The sequence below is a fragment of the Ornithorhynchus anatinus genome, chromosome 3 (assembly GCF_004115215.2).
Source record: "Ornithorhynchus anatinus isolate Pmale09 chromosome 3, mOrnAna1.pri.v4, whole genome shotgun sequence".
In the NCBI taxonomy this organism is placed as follows: Eukaryota; Metazoa; Chordata; class Mammalia; order Monotremata; family Ornithorhynchidae; genus Ornithorhynchus; species Ornithorhynchus anatinus.
This window is the reverse complement of record NC_041730.1, coordinates 5,627,219-5,646,190: the sequence shown is the minus strand read 5'-3', so window position 1 is coordinate 5,646,190 and position 18,972 is coordinate 5,627,219. Positions and strand designations below refer to the sequence as shown.

The 18,972-nt window shown below is 52.7% G+C and overlaps 1 protein-coding gene across 1 annotated transcript in view; it reads right to left on the bottom strand.

Moving 5' to 3' along the window:
• The window catches only part of LOC120638262 (cathepsin W-like), a 98,760-nt gene that overhangs the window by 63,389 nt on the left and 16,399 nt on the right, over positions 1-18,972 (bottom strand). The window lies entirely within an intron of this gene.

Genomic DNA, 18,972 nt, shown 5'->3' with positions numbered 1-18,972 from the left:
GCGGGGCCTCTCCACGTGGGAACTTGTGACTGGAGGAAAGCAGGGGCCATCACACCGGTCAAAAATCAGGTACCAACCCCTGGGCCCCAGCCACCCCCCGCTTTACTCTGCCCCACCTGGACCTGTTATCACCCCGGACCTCATCCTCTTCACCTCCAGGAGGCTCTGGCTCCCCCAGCCCCCCCCAGCTTCTCCCTGTGGGGGAAAGAACCACCTGATGCCCTGATAACTACCCAGTGTTCAGCACAGGGTTTGGTACCTAATGAGCCCTTTATCGATCCCTCCCAAACACAAACACAGACACACACATGATGCCTCTACCTTCTGTGGACAATTTGCCTCATTTTAATGGTGGCCGAGGGTCCAGATATCCCCCCTCAACCCAGCCTTACTGGGATACGTTGGCTGGGGCTGGGGCTGGGGCAAGGATGGGAGGGAATGGGGGATGGGGATGGGGACAAGGACCATAAGCTCCTTGTGGGCTGGGATCAGTGTCTAACAATTCCATCATAATGGACTCCCCCAAGCACTTGGTCCAGTGATCTGTGGTGGACTTGGTCCACTGACGGATTGACCGGAAAGTGGAGGTAAGTGCTGGGGTCTTGGGCGGTGCCCCCAGTCCTGCTGTTCTCCCTAGCAAAACTGCAGCTCCTGTTGGGCCTTTGCTGCCGTCGGCAACGTGGAGTCCTTGTGGTACCTCAGGGCCAGCAACCGACTCATCTCCCTCTCGGAGCAAGGTAGCCCCTGGAGGGATGTGGCCGCTCGGCCCAAGGCCGTCGTGTTGAGGGAAGACATGCCAGGTCGCCGTGTCTAGAGCCCCCCCGCTCCACCCCTGGTCTCCCCCGGGCAGGAAGGTCTAGTGGCTGGAGCCCAGGCCTGGGAGTCAGAAGGACCTGGATTCTAACAGGTTCTTAGAGAAGGAGCGTGGCTTAGTGGAAAGAGCACAGCTTTGGGAGTCAGAGGACTTGGGTTCTAATCCTGGCTCTGCCACTTGTCAGCTGTATGATTTTGGGCAAGTTACTTGAGTTCTCTGTGCCTCAATTACCTCATTTGTAAAGTGGGGATTAAGACTGTGAGCCCAACATGGGACAACCTGGATTACCTTGTATTTACCCCAGTGCCTAGAACAGTGCTTGGCACACAGTAAATACTTAACAAATACCGTTGTTATTATTATCATTATTATTATTATTATTAATCCCAACTCTGACACTTGTCTGCTGGGGACCTTGAGCAAGTCACTTTACTTCTCTAAGCCTCAGATACCTCATCTGAAAAATGGGGATTAAGACCGAGAGCCCCACGTGGGACAAGGTCTGTGTCCAACCCGATCTGGGCTTCAAGGCTTTCCATCACCTTGCCCCCTCCTACCTTACTTCCATTCTCTCTTTCTACTGTCCACCCCGCACACTCCTCACCTCTGCCGCCCACCTCCTCACCGTCCTCATTCACGCCTATCCTGCCGTCGACCTCTGGCCCACGTCCTACCGCTGTCCTGGAATGCCCTCCCTCCTCACCTCCGCCAAACTAACTCTCTTCCCCTCTTCAAAGCTCTACTGAGAGCTCACCTCCTCCAGGAAGCCTTCCCAGATTAAGCTTCCTCTTTTCCCTCTGCTCCCTATGCTCCCTCTCTGCCCCCCCTCTGCCCTCTGCTCCCTCCCCCTTCCCCTCTTTACCTCCCCTCAGCTAAGGTCCCTTTCCCTCTGCTCCTCCCCCTCTCCCTTCCCCTCCCCTCAGCTCTGTGCTCATTTGTATGTATTTTTATTACCCTATTTATTTTATTAATGAGGTGTACATCCCCTTGATTCTATTTATTGTCATTATGTTGTCTTGTTATTGTCCGACTCCCCCGGTTAGACTGTAAGCCCGTCATTGGGCAGTAATTGTCTCTATCTGTTGCCTAATTGTACATTCCATGTGCTTAGTACAGTGCTGAGCACATAGTAAGCGCTCAATAAATACTATTGAATGAATGAATGATCTGCTTGTATCCACCCCAGCGCTTACTATGGTGCCTGGCATTTAGTAAGTATTTAATAAGTATCACTCTTCTTCTTCTTCTTCTTCTAATTCTTCTAATTCTTCTTCTTCTTCTTCCTCTTCCTCTTCTTCTTCTTCTTCTTCTCCCTTCTTCCTTCTCCTCCTCCTTCTTCTTCTTCTTCCTCCTCCTCCTCCTCCTTCCTCCTCCTCATTCCTCCTCCTCCTCTTCTTCTTCAGAGGTGTTGGACTGCAATCCCCATAGCAGTGGCTGTAAAGGTGGCTACCCCGAGGTCGCCTTCCTCACCATAATACAAGACCGTGAGTACCAACAGCGCCCACAATGGCTGCTCCTCACTCGGCTTCCTCCGGCCCCGTCCGACTCCCACCCGCCCCATCCTGAGCCCAGACCCTCCTTCATCCTCCCCTCTCAGCTCCTGGGGACAAGGGTGTGGACCCCGAAGGGACAAGGGTGAGCTGCATCTCCTGTTCCCAGATGGCCTGGCCAGTGAGAGAGACTACCCCTATGAGGCACGTGCCAGGCGTGACAGATGCCAGGCCAATAAGATAAGGGTCGCCAGGATCCAAAACTTCACCAGACTGCCCCACGATGAGCAGGGTGAGTCTCTGGGCAACTGAGATCGGGGGTGGGAGGTGCCGGCCCTTCCGGGATCCACTCGAACAGGAATCCCACCAGATCCCACCCTGCTCCCCTGGCTTCAGGTTGGCACCCTGTGTTGGGGAGGGCTGGGGAAACCGGGAAGAAGCAGGCCCAGAGGGGCTAATCTCGCACAGCAGAGGTAGCTTTCCGAATCCCTGGGAGGCGGGGATTTGGTTCAATCTGCTTAGCTGGCCTCTATTCCGGTGCTTAACATAATGCTTGGCCCATCCTGAGCTGTGACCACGTCGATCCAATCACTTATCCTATCCGCTTTGATTACCGCTTTGATTGGCGTCCTTGCCGACACCCCTGCCTCCTGTCTCTCCCTGCTCCAGCCCATACTTCCCTCTGCCATCCAGATCCTCTTTTCTACCACAACGTTCAGGCCGTGTTTCTCCACCCGAGAAACTCTGATGGTTGCTTATCCGTCCCCACATTCATTCCATCGTATCTAGTGAGTGCTTACTGTGTGCAAAGCACTGTACTAAGCGCTCGGGAAAGTACAACAGAAGACCAAACAGACACATTCCCTGCCCACATCAAGCTCACAGTCTAGAGGATCAAACAGAAACTCCTCACTGCTTGCCTCCTCCTCCTACTACCCAACCCGCACACCTCCCTTCTCTAACGCTAATCTTCTCACTGTATCTGGATCTGTCTTCTATCGCCTACATCCTTCATCTGGCCTGGGATGCCCTCTCTCTCCTCAGATCTGTCAGAGGATGACTCTCCCCCACTTCAGAGCCTTTTTGAAGGCCCATCTCCTCCAAGAGGGCTTCCCTGACTAAACCCTCTTTTCCTCTTCTTCAACTCCCTTTTGCCTTGACTTACTGCCCTTATTTCCCCCCACACCCCCAGACCCACAGCACTTAGGTCCATATCTGTCTGCTATTGGGGTCTGTCTCCTCCTCCAGACTGTAAGCTCCTTGTGGACAGGGAATGTGTCTGCTTGTTGTTCTACTGAACTCTCCCAAGCGCTTGGTACAGTGCCCTGCACATAGTCGGCGATCAGAGGAAGGAAGGAAGGAAGGAAGGAAGGAAGGAAGGAAGGAAGGAAGGAAGGAAGGAAGGAAGGAAGGAAGGAAGGAAGGAAGGAAGGAAGGGAGGGAGGGAGGGAGGGAGGGAGGGCGGGCGGGCGGGAGGGAGGGAGGGAGGGAGGGAGGGAGGAAGGAAGGAAGGAAGGAAGGAAGGAAGGAAGGAAGGAAGGAAGGAAGGAAGGAAGGAAGGAAGGAAGGAAGGAAGGAAGGAAGGAAGGAAGGAAGGAAGGAAGGAAGGAAGGAAGGAAGGAAGGAAGGAAGGAAGGAAGGAAGGGGGACGGTGTGCTGGACCGCTGGCTGTGGGTCCCCGGGGGTGGGGGGCGGGGGGCTGGCTGGCGGCGCCGCGGGCCTCGGGCCGTTGGGAGCCCCGCGCCCCCCCCCCCCCGGTGGCCAGAGGAGGGCACAGCGGCCCGAGACGCAGGGCCGGGGTCCTCTTCTGGGGCTCCCCTTGGGGGCGGTGGGAAAGAGGAGGAGGAGGAGCAGCAGGAGGAGGAAGCCTGGCGCCCGAACCCCCGCCTCCCTCCGCCCCTGCAGCCATGGCCCACTACGTGGCTGGCAACGGACCCATCGTTGTAACCATCAACATGATGCTGCTCCAGGTGAGGCTCGGGGTGGGGCTTTTTTGACAAGGTACCTTAAACGTTTAAGTATGTGCCAGGCCCTGTTCTAAGCGCCAGGGTAGTTACGAGGTTAGTACAGTGCTCTGCACGCAGTAAGCGTGTGGCCTCTTGGAGGAGATGGACCTTTAACAAGATTTTGAAGAGGGGGAGAGTCATTGTCTGTAGGATTCGAGGAGGGAGGGCGTTCCAGGCCAGAGGCCGGACTTGGGCTGGGGTTCGTAGGCGAGGAAGGCGATATAGGGGCACGGTGTGAAGGTTAGCACTAGAGGAGCGAAGTGTGTGGGCTGGGATGTAGAAAGAGAGAAGCAAGGTGAGGTAAGAGGCGGGCAACGTGTCAGATGGCTTTAAAGCCACTAGTGAAGAGTCTCTGTTTGCTATAGAGGTGGGTAGGGAGATTTTTGAGGAAGAAGGTGACCTATCCTGAACGTTTCTGTAGAAAGGTGGTTTGAGCAGCAGAGTGATTTATGAACAGGAGTGGGGAGAGACAAGAGGTTGGGAGGCTGATGCAGTAATCTAGACAGGATAGGATGAGTGATTGTATTCATGTGACAGCGGTTCAGATGGAAAGGAAAGGGCTGATTTTAGCGAAGGTGTGAATGAAGGTGGGACCGGCCAGATTAGGTTATGGATTGAATATGTATGTGGGTTGAATGAGAGAGAGGAGTCATGGATAATGCCAAGGTTCCGGGCTTGTGAGATGGAAAGGATGATGGTGCCATCTACAGTGATGGGAAAGTCGGGGAGAGGACGGGGTTTGGGCGGGAAGATAAGGAGTTCTGTTTTGGATATGTCAAGTTTGAGGGGACGGGAGGACTTCCAAGTAGAGATGTCCTGAAGACAGGAGGAGATGCGAGCCTGGATAGAGGGAGAGAGATCAGGGGAGGAGATGTAGATTTGGGTATCATTTGCATAAAGATGGTAGTTGAAGCCAAGAGAGGGAATGAGTTCTCCAAGGGAGTGGGTGAAGATGGAAAATAGAAGGGGGACTCGGAACTGAAACTTGAGGGAACCCCCACACTTAGGGGGTGGGAGGCAGAGGAGGAGTCTGTGAAGAAGACTGAGAATGACCAGCCGGAGAGATGAGGAGACCCAGGAGAGGACAGAGTCCATTAAGCCAACGTTTCCAGGAGAAGGAGCTGATCCACAGTGTTGAAGGCATCTGAGAGGTCGAGGAGGATTAGGATAGAGTAGTAGCCATTTGATTTGGCAAGAAGAAGATCACTAGTGACCTTTTAGAGGGTAGTTTCTATGGAGTGATGGGAAATGGGCCAGATTGGAGGGGTTCCGGGAGAGAATCGGAGGAGCGGAATTTGAGACAATGGGTGTAGATGAGTCGCTCAAGAAGTTTATAGAGGAATTGTAGGAGGGAGATGGGGCGATGACTGGAGGGAGCCGTGGGGTCAAGGGATAAGGGAGACGTGGGCATGTTTGAAGGCAGTGGGGAAGAAGCCATTGGAGAGGGAACGGTTGAAAATGGCTGTTAGAGAGGGAAGGTGGGGGCGGGAGTAATGATAACGTGTGAAGAAATGGGGTCCGACGCACACGTGGAAAGGGTGGCATTTGAAAGGAAGCAGGAAATCTCTTCTAGAGATACTGCTGAGAAGGATGGGAGAGTTGAAGAGGTGGTCGGAAGTTGGGGGTGGGGGGGACTGAAGAGGGGCAGGGGCGATTTTAGGGCACTCACACCTAATGATGTTAATTTTCTTAATAAATGGCCAGGTCATTGGGGGCAAGAGATGGGGGAGGCGATGGGACACGGGGCCTGAGGAGGGAGTTAAATGTCTGGAACAACTGGTGAAGTGACTTGTGCAAGGTCACACAACCAACACATGGTGGAGCAGGGATTAGAAGCCAGGTCCTCTGCTTCCCAGGCTTGGGATCTTTCTACTAGACCATGCTACTTCTCATTCAGCCCACCTTTGGGGGTGTGGGGGTAACCGGTGTGTGTGGGGATGGGGGAGGATGGTACTGGTAGCTCTTGTCTTTTCTACAAAGATGGTGTTCAACCCCATTCAGCCCCTCCCCCCGAAATTTTTCTCCAGTTTTACGTTGGGGGAGTTTTGCATCCGACCCGTTCTGAATGTAACCCTGATTGGCTAAACCACAGTATCCTGCTGGTGGGCTTTGGGTTTGGTGAGTTGGGGAAGACTCAGGGGGTTGGGGGAGGAGAGGGCCCCGTGGGTGGAGTCAGCACCACAGCCCCCAGCCTCTCTCTTACTCCATCTCTAGAAAATAATTCCTATCACTGGATCCTGAAGAATTCTTGGGGCCCAGAATGGGGAGAGAAGGTGAGCTGGGTGTGGGGGAGGGGAAATGAGGGACGGGGGTCAGGGGGAATGGGGAGAGGGCTCTCCTTGGACCACCCTCACCTCCTTTCTCTTCAGGGCTATTTCCGACTGCATCTTGGGAGCAATGCCTGTGGGATTGCCAATTATGCCGTCACTGCTCTGATCCCAGATTACAAGCCCCACGTCTACTGCCCACCATGAGACCGTCAACCCTGTCCACCCAGTGGCCTGCATTGCTCTAAACCCCCCACTGCCCCCTCCCCCACGGCTCCAGCAGAGACAACCTCCACTTTTGACCCGCCCCAAACAATCCCACATCCCAGCCCGTCCGTGGAATGACCTGGGAGAGTCCTCGTGGGCAAAGATGGTCAGTCTTGGCCACTCCCCCGAATCCTTCTGGTTCCCCAGCCGCCCGTTTAGGGCTGCATCTCCCTGCCCACTTCCCCTTCCTCTCCCCCTCCCCTCCCTCCAGCCCCCCGACCACAGTTTAGGGCTGCATCCCCCTGCCCACTCCCCGTGCATCTGCCCTTAGTCTCCCTCCGGTTCCATGACCTCCAACTTAGTTAGGGCTGAGTCCCCCTTTCCCCCTTCCTCCACACACACATTTTTCCCTCTCACTCCTCTGTCCCCAGCTGAGGCCTGGACGTCTCCGTAATCACCTGAGCAGCAGGACCCTGCCTCCATAGTCGCTGCTGATGCATCCATTTTACTGTCACCATGGAATCTGGGGGATGGAGGGTGGTGACCAGTCCTCCCCTCAGGGGGAAGGGGCCAGTCATGATATGGGCTCAGGAGGCAGCTCCAGAGGGTTCCCTTGTAGCAGTTCCAGAGTGCCTGGGGCCTGCCGGGGGAGGGGAAGGAAGGGGGAGCACAGCCAGGAGGCCGTTCCCTGGAGTGGAAACTCCCTGAGGGGAGGGCTCATGCCTGCCAATCCTATTGTCCTCTTGCAAACTTAGCTTAGAAGGCGCTCAATAAATATGATTGATGGATGGATTGATGTATTGATTGGAGAGGGCTCCCTCACTAGAGGGTGAAGTGGGTGTTGGGAAGAGGCTGCCCCCTGACCTACCGGCCTCGTAGAGCCTCACCCTAGGCCCAGTGCCCAGGATGGGATTTAGAAAGAGCAGGGCCCGTTGGGAAGAGCCCAGGGCCAGAGACTCAGAGGATCCGCTGGGTGATCTTCGGGAAGTCCCTTACCTCACTCCCATCCAAACCCTCCCCACCTCTCGCGCTGTCCCCTGCCCCAGAACCGCCACTCCCCAGCCTCAGCCAAGTACGGCCTGGGGAACCCCCGCTCCCTTCAACATTGATCTGCACAAGCCACTAGCCACTGCAAAATCTCTAGCCTCACCAACTCTGAAATCCCTCTATCTGAACACAACTTCTTCACCTGCCTTCTCTCCCGCACACTCCCCTAGCGCAAATCTGTTCCCCGATTTTTTGACCCCATCCAATTTTCCAAGTCAAAAATCATGCCCCACTTAGCCTCCATACCTAACTTCCCTTGATGACCAAGTTGACGCTCTCATTCATTTATTCATTTAGTTTTCTTTATTGAGGGCTACTGTGTGCAAACCACTGTATTAAGGGCTTGGGAGAATACAATATAACAACACTGTACTCTCAATACCACCCCCTTGACTGAACTCAACTCACTAGCTCCTATCTCTACATCCATCTCGTAGCACTAACCCACAGGTCTGGATCACCTCACATCCCCTTCTTTCGCTCTTGTGCAGGAGCCACAGAGCGCTGCTGGTGGAAATCTGGGTATCAGGCTGACCTCGTCCACGTCGACTTTAACTCTGCCCTCTTCTCCACCCGGCAGAATTATTTCTCCATCCTACTGACACCCATGGCCATTCTCTCACCAGTCGTCCAGATATTTAACTCCCTCTGCAAACCCTCTGTCCTCCCCCTCGTCCCCCATCCCTTGCCCTCATGATCTGGCCACCTACCCTGTGGAGAAAATTGATGTCATCAGGCATGATCTCCCTAAATTCTCCCCTGTCCCTCCTCACTTTCTCCACCCAGCCGCCCCCTCCCCATCCCTTCTTCAACTCTCCCATCTTTCCCAGCAGTATCTCAAGAGGAGATCTGCCTCCTTCTCTTGGAATCCATCCCCTCCACCAGTGCATCTTACCCCATCCCTTCACACCTTATCAAAACATTTGCTCCCTCCCTTTTTTCCTCCGTAACTGCCATCTTCAACAGTTTGCTCTCCATTGGCTTCTTCCCCACAGCTTTCAAACATGCCACAGCTCTCTCCGTTTATCACCCCATCTCCCTCCTACCACGCTGAGAAGCGGCACGCGGAGTGGATAGAGCATGGGCCCGGGAGTCAGAAGGACATGGATTCTAATCCCAGCTCCGCTGCTTGTCTGCTGGATGACCTTGTGCAAGTCACTTCACTTCTCAGGGCCTCAATTTCCTCGTCTGTAAAATTATTATTATTATGGTATTTGTTAAGTGCTTACTATGTCCCAAGCACCGTTCTAAATACTGGAGTGACACAAGGTAATGCGATTGTCCCATGTGGGGCTCACAGATGAGGAAACTGAGACCCAAAGAAATTAAGTGACTTGCTCAAGGTCACTTAGCAGAGAAGTGGCGGAGCCAAGATTAGAACCCATGACCCTCTGACTCCCAGGCCCAGGCTCTAAAATGGGGACTGAGACCGTGAGCCCCATGTGGCCCAGGGACTGTGACCAATCCCAATAATCATCATTATTATTATTATTATTATCATTCCATACTCCTTGAGCAAAGGTTTTACACCCGCTGCCTCAAGTTCTTCTCCAATTCTCTCCTCGACCCCCTTCCATCTGACGTCTGTCCCCTTCACTTCACAGAAACCGCCCTCTCAAAGGTCACCAATGATCTTCTTGTCAAATCCAATGGCCTCTACTCCGCATCCTATTTCTCCTCAACCGCTCAGCTGCTTTCGACACTGTCTACCACCTCCTTCTAGAAACATTATCCAACCTTGACTTCACTTACACTGTCCTCACCTGGTTCTCCTCCTATTTCTATGGCCGTTCATTCTCAGCCTCTTTCATGGGCTCCTCCTCTGCCTCTACAAAACGTTTCTACGGGTACGTTCAGGCCATGTTTCCCCAGTCCTCCAGAACATCCAGGGATTGCCCATTCCACTCCTGCATCTGACAGAAAGCTCCTTCCCATCGGCTTTATAGTCCTCCATCACCTTGCCCCCTTCTATGTCACCTCGCTTCTCTCCCTCAACAACCCAGACCACAGACTTCACACTTCACTGTACCTCGATCTTAGCCATCTCGCCACTGACTACTCACTCACATTCTGCCTGTGGCCTGGGATGCCCTCCCCCCTCCTATCTGACAAACAGTGACTCTCCCCGCCTTCAAAGCCCGAATGAAGGCACATCTCCTCCCCACCAAAAATCTTCCCTTTCCTCTCCATCCAAACTGCTACCATGTTAATATAATCACTCATCTTATCCTGCCTAATTACTGCATCAGCCTCCTTTCTGACCTCCCAACCTCCTGTCTCTCCCCACTCCAGTCCATACTTCACTCTGCTGCCCAGCTCACCTTTCTACAGAAACGTTCAGGGCACATCACCCCCCTCCTCAAAAATCTCCAGTGGTTGCCTATCCACCTCCGTAGCAAACAAAGACTCTTCACCATTGGCTTCAAAGCACTCCATCACTTTGCCCCCTCTTCCCTCACCTCACTTCTCTCCTTCTTCAACCCAACCCACACACTTCACTTCTCTAGTGCTAACCTTCTCACTGTGCCTCAATCTCGCCTGTCTCGCCGCCGACCCTCTGGCATGGAACGCCCTCCCTCCTCAAATCTGACAATCACTCTTCCCACCTTCAAAACCTTACTGAAGGCACGTCTCCTCCAACAGGCCTACCCAGACTAAGCCCCACTTTTCCTCATCTCCCATACCCTTCTGTGTCGCCCTGCCTTGCTCCCATCTCTCCCAGCAGTATCTCTAGAAGAGATCTCCTGCCCAGTCTCAGAATCCAGCCCCTCCACCTGTGCATCCGACCCCATCCCTTCACACCTTATCGAGACATTTGCCCCTTCCCTTCTTCCCTCCCTAACTGCCATCTTCAACTGTTCGCTCCCCAGGGGCTTCTTCCCCATGGCTTTCAAACATGCCTATGTCTCCCCTATCCTAAAAAACACCTCCCTTGACCTCACAGCTCCCTCCAGTTCTCTCCCTCCCTCCCACCACGCTGAGCAGTGGCATGACAGAATGGATAGAGCATGGGCTTGGGAGTCAGAAGGTCGTGGGTTCTAATCCCAGCTCAGCCACTTGTCTGCTGGGTGACCTTGGGAAGGTCACTTCACTTCTCTAGGCCTCAGTTCCCTCATCTGTCAAATGAGGATGGAGACTGTGAGCCCCATATGGGACAGGGACTTTGTCAAACTCCATTTGCTTGGAACCACCCCAGCGCTTAGTATAGTGCCTGTCACATTGTAAGCACTTACAAATACCATCATCATCATTATTATTATTATCATTATTATGATTCCTTTCCAAACTCCTTGAGTAACAGTTCTAAACCCTTTGTCTCAAGTTCCTCTCTTCCAGTTCTCTCGCTGGTCCCCTCCAATCTGGCTTCTGTCCCCTTCAGGCTACAGAAACTGTCCTCTCAGAGGACACCACTGATCTCCTTCTTGCCAAATCCAACGGTCTCTACTCCATCCTATTCTTCCTTGACCGCTCAGTTGTCTTAGTCACCATTGACCAAACCTTCTCAGCTTCACTGACTCATTCCTGTCCTGGTTTTCCCTCCTACTTCTCTGGCTGCTCATTTAGGGCTCTTTTGTGGGCTCCTCCTCTGCCTCCACAAAATGTTTCAACAGATACGTTGAGGCCGAGTTTCCCCACTCTTCAGAACATCCAGTGGTTGCCCATCCACCTCCTCATCCAACAGAGAGCTCCTCACCATTGGCTTTAAAGCCTTCCATCACCCTGCCTCCTACCTCACCTCGCTACTCTCCTACTATAACCCACATCCCACTACTCCCTTTCTACAACCCAGACCACACACTTCACACCTCACTGTACCTTGATCTTGTCTATCTCATCGCCGACCTCTCCATCACATCCCGCCCCTGCCCTGGATCGCTGTCCCTCCTCCTATCTGACAGACAGTGACTCTCCCTGCCTTCAAAGTCTTATTGAGGACACATCTCCTCCAAGAGGCCTTCCCTGACTAGGCCCACTTTTCCTTCTCTTCCATTCCCTTTTGCATTGTCCTGACTCGCTCCCTTGATTCATCCCCACTCCCGGCCCCACAGCACTTATGTCCATACACATTATTTATTCATTCATATTAATGTCTGTTTCCCCCTCTAGACTGAAAGCTCTACGTGGGCAGGGAATATGTATGTTCTATTGTTCCACTGTTCTCGTCCAAGTGCGTAGAACAGTGCTCTCTGCACAGTAAGTGTTTAATAAATACAATGGACTGACTGACTAAAATGGGGATTAAGAGTGTGAGCCCCTTGTGGGACATGGAGTGTGTCCAATCTGATTATCTTTGTTCTACCCTGGCAATTAGTAAGTGCCTGGCACAGGGTAAGCACTTAACATTAAAAAAAGCCTTCTCTCAGAATACAGCCCCTCTACCTGCGCATCTGAGCCCATCCCTTTGCACCTTGTCAAAACATTTGCCCCCCCTCGCCGTTCCTCCCTAACTGCCATCTTCAACCGTCTGCTCTCCAATGGCTTCTTTCCCCCACTTTCAAACATGCCCATGTCTCCCCTGTCCTAAAAACACCCTCCCTTGACCCCGTGGCTCCCTCCAGTTATCTCTCCATCTCCCTCTTGCCATGCTGAGAAGCGATATGGCATAGTGGGTAGAGCACGGGCCTGGAAGTCAGAAAGTCATTCATTCGCTCATTCATTCAATCATATTTATTGAGTGTTTACTGTGTGCAGAGCACTGTACTAAGCGCTTGGGAAGGTACAGTATAACAATGAACAGTCGCATTCCCAGTTCACAATGAGCTCACAGTCTAGAGTAGGGGAAACAGACATCAATACAAATAAATGAAATTACAGATAAGTATGTAAGTACTTTGGGGCCGGGAGCAGGGAAGAGTAAAGGGATAAATAAAATTACAGATATGCCAAGCCAACCTTATCCATTTCAAATTGATCCTTTCCTGCCTTAATTCTGCCCTCTTCTCCTCTAGGCAAAACCACTTTTCTTACCTCATTGATGCCCCTGCCCGTCACCCCGGCCAATTGTTCCGGACTTTTAATTCTCTCCTCAGGCCCCCTGTCCTCCCCCTCCCCCATCCCTCACCCCCAATGATCTGGCCACCTACTTCATCATGAAAATTAGCACAATCAGGTCTGAGCTCCCCAAAGTCATCCCTCCCCCTTTTGCCCCCCCCATCCCAACCCTCTCTCCTACTTTCCCATCCTTTCCTGCAGTATCCTCAGAGGAGATCTCCTCCCTCCTTGCAAGTGCCACCCCCTCCACCTGTCCTTCGGACCCCATTCCCACTCACCTTATGTAAACCATCTCCCCTTCCCTCCTCCCCTCCTTAATTTCTATCTTTGATCGCTCATTCTCCAATGGCTTCTTCCCCTCTGTCTTCAAACATGCCCATGTCTCCCCCATCCTAAAAAATCCCTCTCTCGACCCCACTTCCCCTTCCAGTTATTGCCCTATCTCCCTCCTACCCTTCCTTTCTAAACTCCTAGAATGAGTCATCTACACTCACTGCCTTGAATTCCTCAACTCCAACTCTTTCCTGGAGCCCCTCCAATCTGGCTTCCATCCCCTCCACTCTCCCAAGACTGCTCTCTCAAAGGTCACCCACGACCTCCTTCTTGCCAAATCCAACGGCTCCTACTCTATCTTAATCCTCCTCGACCACTCAGCTGCCTTTGACGCTGTCGACCATCCCATTCATTCATTCATTCAATAGTATTTATTGAGCGCTTACTATGTACAGAGCACTGTACTAAGCGCTTGGGATGAACAAGTCGGCAACAGATAGAGACAGTCCCTGCCGTTTGACGGGCTTACAGTCTAATTGGGGGAGAAGGACAGACAAGAACAATGGCAATAAATAGAGTCAAGGGGAAGAACATCTCGAAAAACAATGGCAACTGAATAGAATCAAGGCGATGTACAATTCATTAACAAAATAAATAGGGTAACGAAAATATATACAGTTGAGCGGACGAGTACAGTGCTGTGGGGATGGGAAGGGAGAGGTGGAGGAGCAGAGGGAAAAGAGGAAAAAGAGGGTTAAGCTGCGGAGAGGTAAAGGGGGGATGGCAGACGGAGTAGAGGGAGAAGAGGAGCTCAGTCTGGGAACGCCTCTTGGAGGAGGTGAGTTTTAAGTAGGGTTTTGAAGAGGGAAAGAGAATCAGTTTGGCGGAGGTGAGGAGGGAGGGCGTTCCAGGACCGCGGGAGGACGTGACCCAGGGGTCGACGGCGGGATAGGCGAGACCGAGGGATGGTGAGGAGGTGGGTGGCACCCTTCTCCTCCACCCCTTATCTCACCTTGGCTTCACGGACTCCGTCCTGTCCCGGTTCTCCTCTTATCTTTCTGGTCATTCATTCTCGATCTCCATCGTGGGCTCCTCCTCCCCCTCCCATCCTCTAAATGTTGGGGTTCCTCAAGGGTCAGTTCTTGGCCCTCTTCTGTTCTCCATCTACACTCACTCCCTCGGTGAACTCATCCACTCTCACGGCTTCAACTATCATCTCTACGCAGATGACACACAAATCTACATCTCGTTCTAATTCCCGCTCTGCCACTTGTCAGCTGTGTGACCTTGGGCAAGTCACTTCACTTCTCTGTGCCTCAGTTGCCTCATCTGTAAAATGGCGATAAAGACCATGAGCCCCACATGGGACAACCTGATTACCTTGTATCAACTCCAGCGCTTAGAACACTGCTTGGCATGGAGTAAGCGCCTAACAAACACCAACGTCATCATCATTATTATTATTATTATTAATAAATATTACATTCATCATTATTATTAATATCATTCCTCTCCAAACTCCTTGAGCAACAGTTCTACACCTGCTGTCTCAAGTTTCTCTCTTCCAATTCTCTCCTTGACCCCCTCCACTCTGGCTTCCGTCCCCTTCACTCCACAGAAACTGCCCTCTCAAAGGTCACCGGTGATGTCCTTCTTGCCAATTCCAATGGCCTCTACTCCATCCTTTCCGGCCTCGACCGCTCAGCTGCCTTCGGCACTGTGGACCACCGACCTCTCCCGGAACCATTATCCAACCTCGGCTTCAATGACACTGTCCTCTCCTGATTCTCCTCCTATCTCTCTGGCCAGTCATTCTCAGTCTCTTTCACGGGCTCCTTCTCTGCCTCTACAAAACGTTTCTACAAATACTTTCAGGCCACGTTTCCCCACTCCTCCAGAACCTCCAGTGGTTGCCCATCCACCTCCACATCCAACAGAAAGCTCCTCACCGTTGGCTTTAAACCCCTCCATCACCTTGCCCCCTCCTACCTCACCTTGCTACTGTCTTACTATAATCTAGACCACACACCTTGCGACTCGACTACAACCCAGACCGCACATTTCACACCTCACTGTACCTCGATCTCGTCTATCTCGTCGCCGACCTCTCGATCACATCCCGCCCCTGGCCTCGATCGCTCTCCCTCCTCCTATCTGACAGACGGTGACGCTCCCCACCTTCAAAGTCTTATTGAGGACACATCTCCTCCAAGATGCCTTCCCTGACTAGGCCCACTTTTCCTTCTCTTCCATTCCCTTTTGCGCTGTCCTGACTCGCTCCCTTGATTCATCCCCATTCCCGGCCCCATGGCACTTATGTCCATACACATTATTTATTCATTCATCTTAATGTCTGTTTCCCCCTCTAGACTGCAAGCTCTATGTGGGCAGGGAAGGTGTCGGTTCTGTCGTTCTACCGTTCTCGTCCAAGTGCTTAGTACAGTACTCCATTCAGTAGTACTTATTGAGCACTTACTATGTGCAGAGCACTGTACTAAGGGATTGGAATGTACAATTCGGCAACAGATAGAGACAATCCCTGCCCAATGATGGGCTTACAGTCTAATTCGGGGAGACAGACGGACAAAAACAAGACAACATAATCACGATAAATAGAACCAAGGGGATGTACACCTCATTAACAAAATAGAGTAATAAAAGTATATACAAATGAACACAGTGCTGGGGGTGGGGAGGGAGAGGAGCAGAGGGAAAGGGGGCTTAGCTGAGGGGAGGTGAAGGGGAAAAGGGGGAGGAACAGAGGGCAGAGAGGGAGCAGAGAGGGAGCAGAGGGAGCAGAGGGTAAGGGGGAAGCTCAGTTTGGGAAGGCCTCTCAGAGGAGGTGAGCTCTCAGTAGGGCTTTGAAGAGGGGAACAGAGTTAGTTTGCCAGAGGTGAGGAGGGAGGGCGTTCCGGGACAACGGAAGGACATGGGCCAGAGGTCGATGGCGGGATAGGCGCGAATGGGGGGCGGTGAGGAGGCGAGCGGCAGAGGAGCAAAATATACTGGGTGGGCAGTAGAAAGAAAGAAGGGAGCTGAGGTAGGAAGGGGCAAGGTGATGGAGAACCTTGAAGCCAAACTCTACGCACAGTAAGTGTTCAATAAATTCGATGTACTGACTGACTAAAATGGGGATTAAGACTGTGAGCCCCTTGTGGGACATGGACTGTATCCAGCCTGATTATCTTGGATCTATCCCACTGGTTAGTATACCTGGCACAGAGTAAGCACTTACCGATAAAAAAGAAGCAAACAAATACCTGTTCTCCAACCGACTTTCCACTGGGTCACACTCTTTCTCTTGCTGTTGCTGCTGCTGCTGCTCTCAAATGTTGTACTAAATGTTTGGGAGCTTGCTCCCTGCCTTCATCCCTCCCTAACAGCCATCTTCAACTGTTTGCTCTCTAATGGCTTCTTCCCCACGGTTTTCAAACATGCCCATGACTCCCTTATCCTAAGGAAACCCTCCATGGATCCTGGAGGACAAGGGGTTTGTGGAGGGAGTTAAAGTAAATGTATTGAGTGCCACAGTGTGCCCAGCCCTGCACTGGACATTTCCCAGTCATGTTTCCCCACTCCACCAGAACCCCCAGTGGTTGCCCATCCACCAAATCACCGTAGAGACAAGATTCCTGCCCGCAAGGACCTTACAGTCTCCAGAGGCTGCTGCTGGGAAATTCTGGGTGGTTGCCAACCCTGTGCCCCAACCCCATCCAGCCCCCTTACCTTCACCTCCCCGCTGGGAAAGTCTCTGCCCACCGCCCTCCCCAACACACACAACATTTCCTCTTGTTTCGGTGGGGAGGAGCCCTGCACCTCCCCTCCCCCTTCCCCAACCCTGTCCTGTATATATGGCCATTTCCTGCCCCTGGCAGCTCATTCTGCCCGCTCCCGCCCTCCCTCATGGACCTGCTGGCCCTGCTGCTCCCCTGCCTCCTGGCCCCGCTGGGAGGGGTCGCCACCATGGCCTCCCCGGGACCCGGCGGCCAGGTAAGCCTGGGGACGACATCACCTCCCCCTCAACTCTGCCCCAATCCTGCCTCAACCCCACCTCAGGCTGCTTCGCCCACCTGACCCTTGGGGACCGAGATTCAAACCCTAACGGAGATCCTGGGCCCAAGAGCCCCCTTCCCTCCAATATGGCCTGTGCCCCCCACTGACCTGACTCCCCCTTGGGTGTCAGGCGACCCAGCCCCCAGCCCCTGCTTCCCTCCCGGGCTTCAAAGGAGCATAGCCTCCACTCCCCATTTTCCTCATGGGGGTCCTGCGTGGTCAGGGGGTGCGGAGAATATGTCTGACACTGATTCTCCCCCTAAGCCCCTCCAGCAGCGTGGCAGAGTGGATAGAACATGGGCCAAAGAGTCAGAAGGTCATGGGTTCTAATCCCAGCTCTGCCACTTGTCTGCTGGGTCTGACCATGGGCAAGTCACTTCACTTCTCTGTGTTACCTCACTTGTTAAATGGGGATTGAGACAGTGAGCCCTACATGGGACAGGGACTGTTCCCAACCCTATTTGCTTATATCCACCCCAGTGCTTAGTACAGTGCCCGGCACTTAGTAAGCGCTTCACAAGCTCTGCCACTTGTCAGCTGTGTGACTGTGGGCAAGTCACTTAACTTCTCTGGGCCTCAGTTACCTCATCTGTAAAATGGGGATTAAGACTGTGAGCCCCATGTGGGACAACCTGATTCCCCTATGTCTACCCCAGCGCTTAGAACAGTGCTCTGCACATAGTAAGCGCTTAACAAATACCAACATTATTATTATTATTATTAGATGCCACCGTTATCATTATTCTTCACCTTGTGGCTCGCACGCCTTACTTACGCTTTGGGGTATGGACCCCGAAGTCTGGTCCCAGCTGCCCTCCCTCCCCACCACGCCGTTCCTTCTTCCATCTCTCCTGCAGGACCTCCAGCCCAATCCTCCCCCCCCACACACGTCTGGAGCCGATGGAGAAATTCAAGGAATTCCAGATTCGCTACAATAAGAGCTACGAGGACCGAGCAGGTACCGGTGGGCCGCGGGGCCGCGGTCGATCGTTCTATTGAGCGCTTACTGTGTGCCGGGCACTGTGCTACGAGCTTGGGAGAGGACAAAACAACAATAGAACAGACAGCTCCTGCCCACGACGAGTTTACAGTCTAGAGGAGGAACAGATCCTTTATTTCTTCAGGCCTCAATGCGGGGCTCTGCACACGGTCAGCAGCAGGGCCTAGTGGAAAGTGCTCGGCCTGGGAGTCAGAGGACCTGGGTTCTAATCCTGCCTCTGTCACTTGTCTGCTGTGTGACCTTGGGCAAATCCCTTAGCTTCTCAGCTACCTCATCTGTAAAATGGCGATTGAATACCTGTTCTCCCTCCTACTTATAGTTGATCCTCATTACAATTATAATGGTATTTAAGCGCTAACTTTGTGCCAAGCACTGCACTAAGCACTGGGTTGGGGTGGATACAACCAAATAGGGTTGGACACAGTGCCTGTTCCACACAGGGCTCACAGTCTCAATCCCGTTTTACAGACGAGGGAATAATAATAATAATAATGTTGGTATTTGTTAAGTCACCCGTCAATTGACTCGGTATGATTCCTCACTTCCCCTTCCACAAATAGAAAATCTGAAAATGATTCACCTTTGTTCCTCTATTTCCCCCTGAGTTTACTACCGCCAACTAAGGTTCTCTAAAGCCATGTTGCGCTCCTTTCCGAAAGAACTGCAGTTCTCGGGGGGCGTCTTTGATCCCTTCAAGGGCAACTACCTTGAGCAGGTCGGACCTGCAGTACCCCTGGCCAAGGTGCTGGAGCCTCTTATGGTGTAGAACCTGGAGCTGGAGAGCAACGCGACCCAAGACACTGAATTGTCCCTCAATAGCCAC